Raw genomic sequence first — 10,173 nt, forward strand, 5'->3', positions numbered from 1 at the left:
AACACCGACAATTATTGTTCGTAGCATCTGGTGCAGACATCACAAATTACTACGCTGATTACATTATATTATCAAAGACTACACGGCTAATCTATTGGTATGTTTTTCTCTTATTTGAATATTTATTTAAATTATTATCCTAACGTTATTATTATTATTATTATTATTATTATTATTATTATTATTATTATTATTATTATTATTATTATTATTATTATTATTATTATTATTATTATTATTATTATTATTTTACCGGGCGCCATGGTCTCTCAGTGGCAGTGTAGTCCACTCTACCTGGTGCATGAGGGTCTCTGATTCGATTTCTTGACGTATCAAGTGGGCTTGGTGGTGAACAAACATCGTGTGGATGATTTTCTCGAGTTTTTCTCCCTTACGCTGTCTGCCTTAGCCTCGGAACATAATCTTGGCACATTAAACTAGAAACACAATAGAGTAGAATTTATTTGTTGAATAAGATATGTTTCTAACAATTCATTTCATTAATCGAGTAATTATTGGTTTCGAATAATATTTTTGTTCGAATATTCGAGAATATAATTGTAATCGAATTTTATCAGTAGTAGAGCCTTTCTATTTCAAGTGTGCCCTCGGAAAATATGAAAAAAAATTCGGGCGTACCCCTGCCGCCCTCTTACGGAGGAAACCTTCCCTCTGTTTTGGAGAAAGAAGTGAATGACCACGGCTATGTTGCCAATTTGTCACTCAGTTGTTTGGTCTTGGCGAGAGAAGATCGTACACTATTTTGCATGACTAACAAGCAGGGTTGATATGTTTAAAACAAAATGTTTAAAACAAGTGTTTAAAACATGTTTAAAACGGGGGCTGTTGTTTTATTCAGTTTGTTTTAAACGTTTTAAACAAATTGTTTTAAACGTGTTTTTTTTCGATGCTGGTTGGACATGTTTAAAACAACTAAAATATCATATTTAAGAAGCTAATTTAATTTTCTAACAAACAATCCATCCTCCGCAGGATTTGTGCATGGAGTAAATTACAAGCAGAGTTATATTCTTATTATAACAGCAATTATTGAACGAAATTCTGCACATCAGTGTGCGTATAACTAAACCAACAGAAATTCAAGTGAAGTATTTGAACATTTCTTAATTTCCAATAATAACGGAGGTTAAACACACTATACACTATTCTAAGATCCAAATTCACAAACTCTAAACTTGGGTATTTTTTGATCACTATCATTTCCATAATAATAACAGTTCTCACGTCATAAGCTAGAAGAAATGCTTTGACAAATACAATTCAACTCATAGAAAAGAGCAGTGACTAGCCTACAAGGAGCAAATGACATTTTAACTAAACAGTTTTCAAGATACATCTCTATCTAAAACATGGGTAGCTAATAATGATTAGTGTCTACGGCATACGGCATAATGATTAGTGTTCCCACAATGCCCCAGATGACCCGGATGTAATATAAAATTTTCCTGAGACATCACTATTTATCCTATGATCATTGATCGTACATCATTCCCTTCAGAATAGAACATACTTTCAAACGGTACTACTTACATGTCTCCATCATGTACCTGAGGTAGGAAAATAATGAAAAAATGGATTATTTGTTTAAAAAATATTCCTTCTTTGTACTTTTCTGCCCCTCTGTACCCCCTGTTTTATCGCAGAGATCTGAAACAAATCTGTAAAATACTAAGGCGTGTACTAAATGTGTGTGCAAAATTTCAATCTTCTAGATACAAAAGCAAGCTTTGCAAAAAGTAATAAAAAAGTCATAACATTTTTTTAGTTATGACGTCATCACACTACGTCTCGACGCAAAAAGGCGTGGAAGCATATGTAATGTGTTCTATAATACCTCCAGTCTTGAGAAAAAAAAAGAAGTAAAAAGCTTTTTTGGTACTTTTTTAAATCGGATAATGATGATTCTAGATTATCACCGAAAAATATATGATATAATTTAAGAGTTAAGTGGTTACTTCAAAAAAGTGGGGGCAACTGCCCCCTCTTGCCCCCCTAATCGCCGCCCATACCTCTATATACATAAAATGCAACTGACGGAAAGCTTTATCCCTCTAAAATACTTTGGTACCAAATCATCTTTCTAGCTTAATTAAGGACTGAGCTATTGATGTTTGTTGTAAAAATAAATGTAATTTACGTCAAAAAACTTAAACTCCAAGAATTGGCTAACTTTGGCCCCTCCCTGCTCCCCCATATAAGCAAGAAGTACAAATACACGATATTACCATGTAGTGGCCTACTGCATTGCTTTACGTAACAATTTTTATGAATCTATCCCCCAAGAGGGGGAATGGCCCCCCAAAAAACTGTTGAAAAAACAAAACAAACAAAAAAAAAACACGATATTTACCCTCCGCCCACATACATAAAATGCACACTAGCAAAGCTGCATCTTTCAGGAATAAATTGCTACCAAAACTATCTTCCAGGCTTAATTTGAGGTTTAAAGCCCTGACACAGCAGTTGCGTCAATGGGAGTTAAAGATTAAGAATGCAGACGACCAGTAGAACGTAACACAAAGAAACTAAACTACATATTCTGTGAACGGAGATCGGGTAAAAACCCGATTTCTTTCTCCGGAATTGAACATTTGGGCGGATCGAGATTAGGGAAGTTCCCGAAATTTGATCTAGCGGTTGAATATAGATAGCAAGCAGTACCTAAGAGTGTAAAAATGAGATATATATACCTATTTAGATTATTGTTTTAAACAAAATAAACATTTTAAACATGTTTTTTTTTTTGTTTAAAACAAAGTACTTTGTTTTAAACGTTTAAAACGTTTTAAACAAAAAAACATGTTTTAAACATAAAAAACGTTTTTTGTTCTTTTTTTTAAAAAAAAAAACATGTTTTTTTTTCAACCCTGCTAACAAGACAGTGCACAGCGAAGTCCGTGAAATAATTCAATGTGGGAACCCTGTCTGCATGCAACTACTGAAGGGTTTCGTTCATAGCAACTTGTCCCTCTTATTTCGAAGGAGGTACGGGAAAACACACATCGATAGTAGTGCCAGGAAGGGTACACTAGAAATACAGTAGAAAGAACCTAGCCTCAGTATTGTGATAAAATGCTACATCATGGAATGTTATGATTACAGTTAGGATCTTAAGATGCACACTTGTTTTAGGGCAAACACAAGTTCCCTGAAAGTGACTGATGTATCTTTCTTTCATCGATGTCCCACTATCATGCCCGTCAGGGTAAGGGAGACGGGTGAATAAGGCAAGTGAATGATGATGGACGAAGTGGTGAAATGAGTATGTGAGAAGAAAGTTTTTCGAGGAAACTCTCAGACACGGTGTTGTCCACCACAAACTTACTTGGCCTGGGATGAAACCAGGGTCCCCATGCATCCAAAGTAAGACCTCTAAAGCTGAGTTACCGTGACCCCATAACTGATAAGTCAAACGTTGCTCCTAGTTGGGTGTATCTGGGTCATGGGATTAGATTGGATCTGAAAAGCAAAGCTCAGAGCCGGGTGACCTGAACAAAAGTCATGACTGAAGTGAGTCATGTGACCAGTGACTCGTGTCATTATTGGTCCGCTAACGAACGCATAAAGTTTCGTACACGAAAGTTAAATACTTTTCTTATAACCATACCAAAGAGAGAAAGAAAAACACTCACATAGCAAAACTTTCACGGAGAAGGGATGTTATGGAACATTGTAACAAAGCACCAGCGTCATTTCCGGTTTTACCGGGGAGCGGAGGGGAGAGGCAAGATTGTCCACTGACAAGATTTTCACGTTTCTATTAGTATACAATTGAGGAACGTTTTTTCAAAACTCGATAGAACAAATTTTGAGAAACGGAGGTATATATGGAACAAATATGGTTTTAATGCTACCAATCGAGCTGTGGAATGAAAATTGGCAAATCTCGAAGTGTGCAATCAATGTGTATAGAATACTAAATCATGAGCGTTTTGACAGAACTCGATAGTTGTGTACAATAATGACAAAAATGCTACTCCTGTAATATATATATATATATATATATATATATATATATATATATATATATATATATATATATATATATATATATATATATATATATATATATAATATGTTCTGTGCTCTATCGAGTTTTGAAAAAACATTCTTCAATGTATTGAAAAGCATGTGAGTCTGCTTATGACTCCCCTATAACAAAGATGCAAATTGGTAGACAACGTTCCAACAGTACTGCTCTATAAATACAGATACTTAGAAGGATAGAAATTTTAAATTTCATTTGACGCAATGAAATTCTAATTCAATTACTACACACTACTACTACTACTACTATTATTACTACTACCTCTTGTACTACTACTAATAATATATGGTAATTCTTATTGAAAGAGCAACTCAGTTTCTACGCATACATGAGCATGCACCGTTTCCTTTGGCTACCGTTAGAGAGCGCCAGTAGCAAATATGGCGACTAATGAGCAGAAAGCGTTTTGTGTTTCATTTTGCAAAGACTGAATCTGTAGTTACAGCGCAATCACCTGTGTGCAGAATTTTGAGACGACTTACAACTATAGTCCTTATCGTTTACAGTTACTGTTATACAAGCTCTAAAGCCTATGGTTTACATGCCAACTTTCTAAATGAAATATTGCTGAATGACGATGAAGATGTTCTGAATCGTATCGTCTTCAGGATGGATCGATATTTCAACTAAATGGTGATGTAACACTCATCATGTTCGCATCTGGGGGGTCAGCAAATTTCCACGAGATAGTACAGTTGCAAGAGACTCGCCTAAATTGAATGCTCATGTGGTTCGGATTCCACGTTAATCAGTAGGTCCACGTCTCATATAGCCTCGCTGCTGAACGGGACGTTAAACTCAAAATCAACTCAACTAAATTGAATGTGTTTTGTGCTAAGTCTTTTGTGGAAAGTTTATAAGTCTTTGTAGCCTATCGACTCGACATGTGCCCATGTGACGAAGGGTGTTCACATTGTACACTTGTAGTAAAAACTATTTAAGTTGTTCTTTCATTTGATTTATTATTTATAATTGTACGTTAAATGTAATAAATACTACAAACCTTTAAAACCATTATATTCATTTTGAAACACCCTGTATTATTTGCGTTTAATAGGAAAAATGTCCAAAAATTATATATATATATAGGTCTATAGTATATTTTTATTATTTCCTATCCACATAAAACAGTAAAATGTGGATAGGAAATCCTTAAATAATTTAACCCTAAACGAAATGAATGCATCTTATGAAATCTAGCAGATGGTATTCGAAGTGCTTGTGACATATACAGGCTGTGTTTGGCTTATGTCAAGCTAATGTAGAAAAGGACTAGGAAAGAATGAGGTAAAACTTTGGGTTTTCTCATGGAGGCTGTGGTTTTTCTCACTAATTGGATTTATTGAATCTGTCTCTCTTTACTGAACCATCTGGCTTTGTCACTCTCTAACTCATCTGTGGCTTACTGCTCCCTCATTATTCTGTGCAGTGTTGCTAATATATTCTTATTAAAATATCATTTATTGGTAGTGTTCCTCATAAGACGAGAAATTTTTTATCTTATATGGAAAGCGAGATGAGAATTGTGTGAAGAAGTACCATTTAAAATTCGAGATCAATAGAAACGTGACAATTCCAATCCCATTTTCGAGACGAAACCAGAAATTTCATGAATCTCGTAAGCAACACCCAAATCTCAAATATCAAACACTATAAATGGATAAAGTAATTATACGAAATGAATGAAAAGTATTTATCAACGTTTAAAGATACGGATGTCAATATACACCTAGGTAATATACTTCAATCTATATAGGAAGAATGAAACACACAATGTTTGTAACTTAATAACTCTTGAACCACCAGACCAATCTCAATCAAATTTTCAACATAGATGACATTCGGACCTGGGATAGTTTTCATCATTCACTTTGACGGTGCAACTTAGGGGAGGGGGGAGGGAAGATATATAAAAATAATTTTAAAAAAATGACTGATATTATTGTCGAATCTATAGTTTTCTGGGTCGCTGAAATGAAAAGTGACACTTCTGATGCCGTTTAAATCCAAAGTCAACCCCGCAATTTGGTGAAGGGAATGGCGGATCCAGGATATGATCAAGGGAGCGGCTAAACCATAGTTTGCAGCTTTATCCAGTGTAAAGCAGGATTGAAGCCCATTCTATAAACTGCATACCTGAGCGTCAAGGGGCAAATGAAAAGAAATCTTTAGTTTTACGTCCTACGGTTATGCCTGTTAGGCTAAAGGAGACGATGATGATGAGAAATGAATGTAATGGTGGAATGAAGAAAGTGGGAGGAAACGGGAGAACCCCGAGAAAACCCACGAGCACGGTGTTTGTCCACCACAAAGTCCACACGGCGCGAGCTGGGATCGAATCAAGGACCCCAAACACCGGAGGTGAACGTTCTACCACTGAGCCGCTGCGCCCCCTTGAGCGTCAAGGGGGGGTTATACCCCTTATGGCCTCCTTGGATCCGCGCCTGTATATATATAAATGATCGAAAATGGCCAATATTAGTGTCGAATCCATAATTTTCGGTGTCGTTGAGACGAACAGTGACACTTCCGATGGAGTTTAAACCCAAATTTAACCCTTTATGTCCGAATGAAACTCACTCTCCCCGTGCGAAGAACGGGTATTCTGCTAGTAATAAATATAGTTTAAATGTTATTATATCACACTCTTCGTGGACTTCTCGAGACAACTTGTAGATGAAATTAGACTAAAAGTCTGGTCATAAATGTTGTACATGCATTTGTAAAATGAGACGAGGACATTTTTGAGACGGAACGAGTAAAACTTTCCGAGAATCGGGGCAAGAGGGGAAAGATATCTTCGAGAATCAAAAATTCTACAAAATTAGGGATGGGCAAAACCGGTTTTTATAAAAACCGAAAACCGGTTTCTATAAAAACCGAAACCCGAAAAACCGACATTTCTGTTTTCTCCGAAACCGGTTTCGGTTTTCACCGAAACTGGTTTCGGTGAAAATTTTTCTGTGGAAATGGATTCGGTTTCCGGAGAACAACGAAACACCATTCTGGTCAGAAATAGAACAAGTTTTGGAAAAAAACGGAATCGGTTTTGAAGAAAACCGAAACCGGATCAGGTAAAAACCGAACCGGTTTCGGAGAAAACCGAACCGGTTTTGAAGAAAACCGAAACCGGTTTTTTAAATTTATTAAAAACCGGTTTCGGTGTTTAGAAAAACCGAAAACCCGGTTTTTGTACCCACCACTATACAAAATAACGAGACGGCAATATAGAATATACAATAACATATACAATATACAATAACGAGACGAGAAATAAGGTTTTCTTGTCTCGTGGGTAACTAGTCACAGATATACAAAATCCTCCTATTTGGTATAACATTTCCCTTTTAAATTATTTTCTGTTATTAAAAAAAGAAGTGTGACATAAGATGCCTAAGACAGAGAAAGTAAGTTGTGTCTTAATGGTTGGACGCTCATTTCTAAATATGAACGGATCTTTGTTTAGTCTCAAGTTCGTAGTGAGCAACAATTTGCCCGTGGATTTTTGCAAGAGTTCTCCCATTACTTTCATTATTGTCATTCCAACAACTCTCTTAATTTTTATCCACTTACATTTATTAATATTTATTAACATTTTTATATTAATAAATATTAATAAATGTGAATAAATGTAAGTGGATAAAAATTATTCACATTTATTAATATTTATTAATACTTATCCACTTACATTTTTATCCACACTTACATTTATTCACATTTTATCCACTTATATATATTCATATTTATTAATATTTAAGTGGATAAAATGTGAATAAATGTAAGTGGATAAAATCCACAATTATTATAAATGTGGATAAATGTAAGTGGATAAAAATTAATAAATGTGAATTTTTATCCACTTACATTTATTCACATTTATAATAAATGTGAATAAATGTAAGTGGATTTTTGCAAGAGTTCTCCCATTACTTTCATTATTGTGATTCCAACAACTCTCTTAATTTTTACCCACTTACATTTATTCACATTTATTAATATTTATTAACATTTTTTACTTTAAGGTTTCACATTTATGCACGGAGGCTAAAGAAGACGGAGTTTACGCTAAATTAATGAAGAAAGTAGAAGGAAATGGGAACGTCTATCGATATGGCGTTTGTCTACCACAAAGCCCCAGTTGGCCCGAGCTGGAGTCGAACCAGGTATCCCGGGCACTAGAGACGCGCTCTATTACCCACAAAAAGGATTCATACTTTGCTATGATTCTAATAAGATTTCAAAACTGTGCTACGCATAAGTATCAGAATTCTTATAGAACAGCTATGCCCGTTCGTCCGTCTGTAGACAGGTAACAGAAAAAAAGTAGTAAGATACATCGGGACGCGTTTTTTGCTATCGATTTAGCGTTCCAAAGGTATGTTCCATCTCTTCCATTAATTTCCGCTGACGCAATAATCCTAACAGTGACTCATTCTTATAATAGTTGTAATTCTAACAGTGACGCTGGTGATACTGTCTGTAAAGCAATAATCCTAATAGTGACGAACATAAATCTAACAGTAACGCATCTGATACTTACACAGTGGGATGCGGACAAAATCTTGCGGCCGAAACCTCGCCGCCCAAAATCTCGCGGGCCAAAACCTTGCGGAATGAAACCTTTTCTTAAAATTTACCCAATGAGTTTCTTAATATGGAATTCCATAATACAAATAATAATAATAATAATAATAATAATAATAATAATAATAATAATAATAATAATAATAATAAGAAGAAGAAGAAGAAGAAGAAGAAGAAGAAGAATATACAAAATATCGTGAGCGTGGGCTTTCTCGGGGTATTCCCGTTTCCTCCCACTTTCTTCATTCCATCATTACCTTCATACTCATCATCTACGTCTTCTTTAACCTACAAGACATAATCGAGGGACGTAAAAACTCAGATATTATTTCATACTTTCATAAATATTATTAGATTTTGTTAGAATTTCCTAAGGTCACCGTCAAAGTGAAATAAAAACCATTCCAGGCTCAAACCCCATATATGTCTAAAATTTGATCGAGACCAATCGAGTGGTTCAAGAGTTATTAAGTCACAAACGCAGCCACTTTCATTTTTATGTATTCCCCTTCCCGTCAAAGTGAAATGATAAAATCTATGCCAGGCTTTAACCTGATCTGTGTGGGAAATTAGATCGAAATTGGTCTCGTGGTTTAAGAGTTATTAAATTTTATTTATTTTTAAATATCTCCTCCTCCCCTTCGTTGCGCCGTCAAAATGAAATTATAAAATACATCCGAGGCTCGAACCTCATCTACGTTGAAAATTTCATCGAGATCAGTCGGGTGGCTCAAGAGGCATGATGTCACAAACATGGTCATTTTCATTTTAATATAGGGTAGATCTTCAAAGCAAGCGTTAGAATTTTCTTCTTATTATTTTAATGCAATTATGTGTTATTACCAAATATATACATATAACAATATATAGGGCATTCTACATAGACGAAATCGTAGTGACGACGTTTTATACTGACGATATTTCTTCCCAGGCGAGATTACTACCCACGTAGTTTAGTCCAGGCGAGATTCTGTGGCCCTAGATCAGGACCGCGAGGTTTTGGTCGACGAGGTTTTGGACAGGCGAGGTTTTGGCCCGGCGAGATTTTGGTCCGAGGGGCTTTGGGCGGCGAGGTTTTGGTCCGCTAGGTTGTCGCCGCGAAGTTTTGTACCCAAACCCTTGAAGTAACAAAATAATCCTAACAGTGACGAATTCTCATAACAGTGGTGCACAATCCTAACAGTGATGCACATAAATCCAACAGTGACGCATCTGATAGTGATAGTAAAGGAATAATTCTAGCAGTGACGGATTCTCATAACAGTGATTCACATAATCATAACAGTGACGCACATAATTCTAATAGTGATGCACACAATCCTGTCAGTGACACACACACATACTTAACAGTAACGCATCTGATACTGACAGTAACGGAATAATTCTTATGTTGAGGCACATGCTGCGGACAGTAACAACTCCTAACACTCCTAATTCCTAGTGACTACGAGACAAGATTTAGGGCCTTCTAGTCACGAAAAAATGTCCTGAAAGTGTAGTCTCGTCTCGAAAAGTACGTG

Source organism: Thermobia domestica, chromosome 14 (assembly GCF_964235325.1).
Source record: "Thermobia domestica chromosome 14, izTheDome1.hap1.1, whole genome shotgun sequence".
Taxonomy (NCBI): domain Eukaryota; kingdom Metazoa; phylum Arthropoda; class Insecta; order Zygentoma; family Lepismatidae; genus Thermobia; species Thermobia domestica.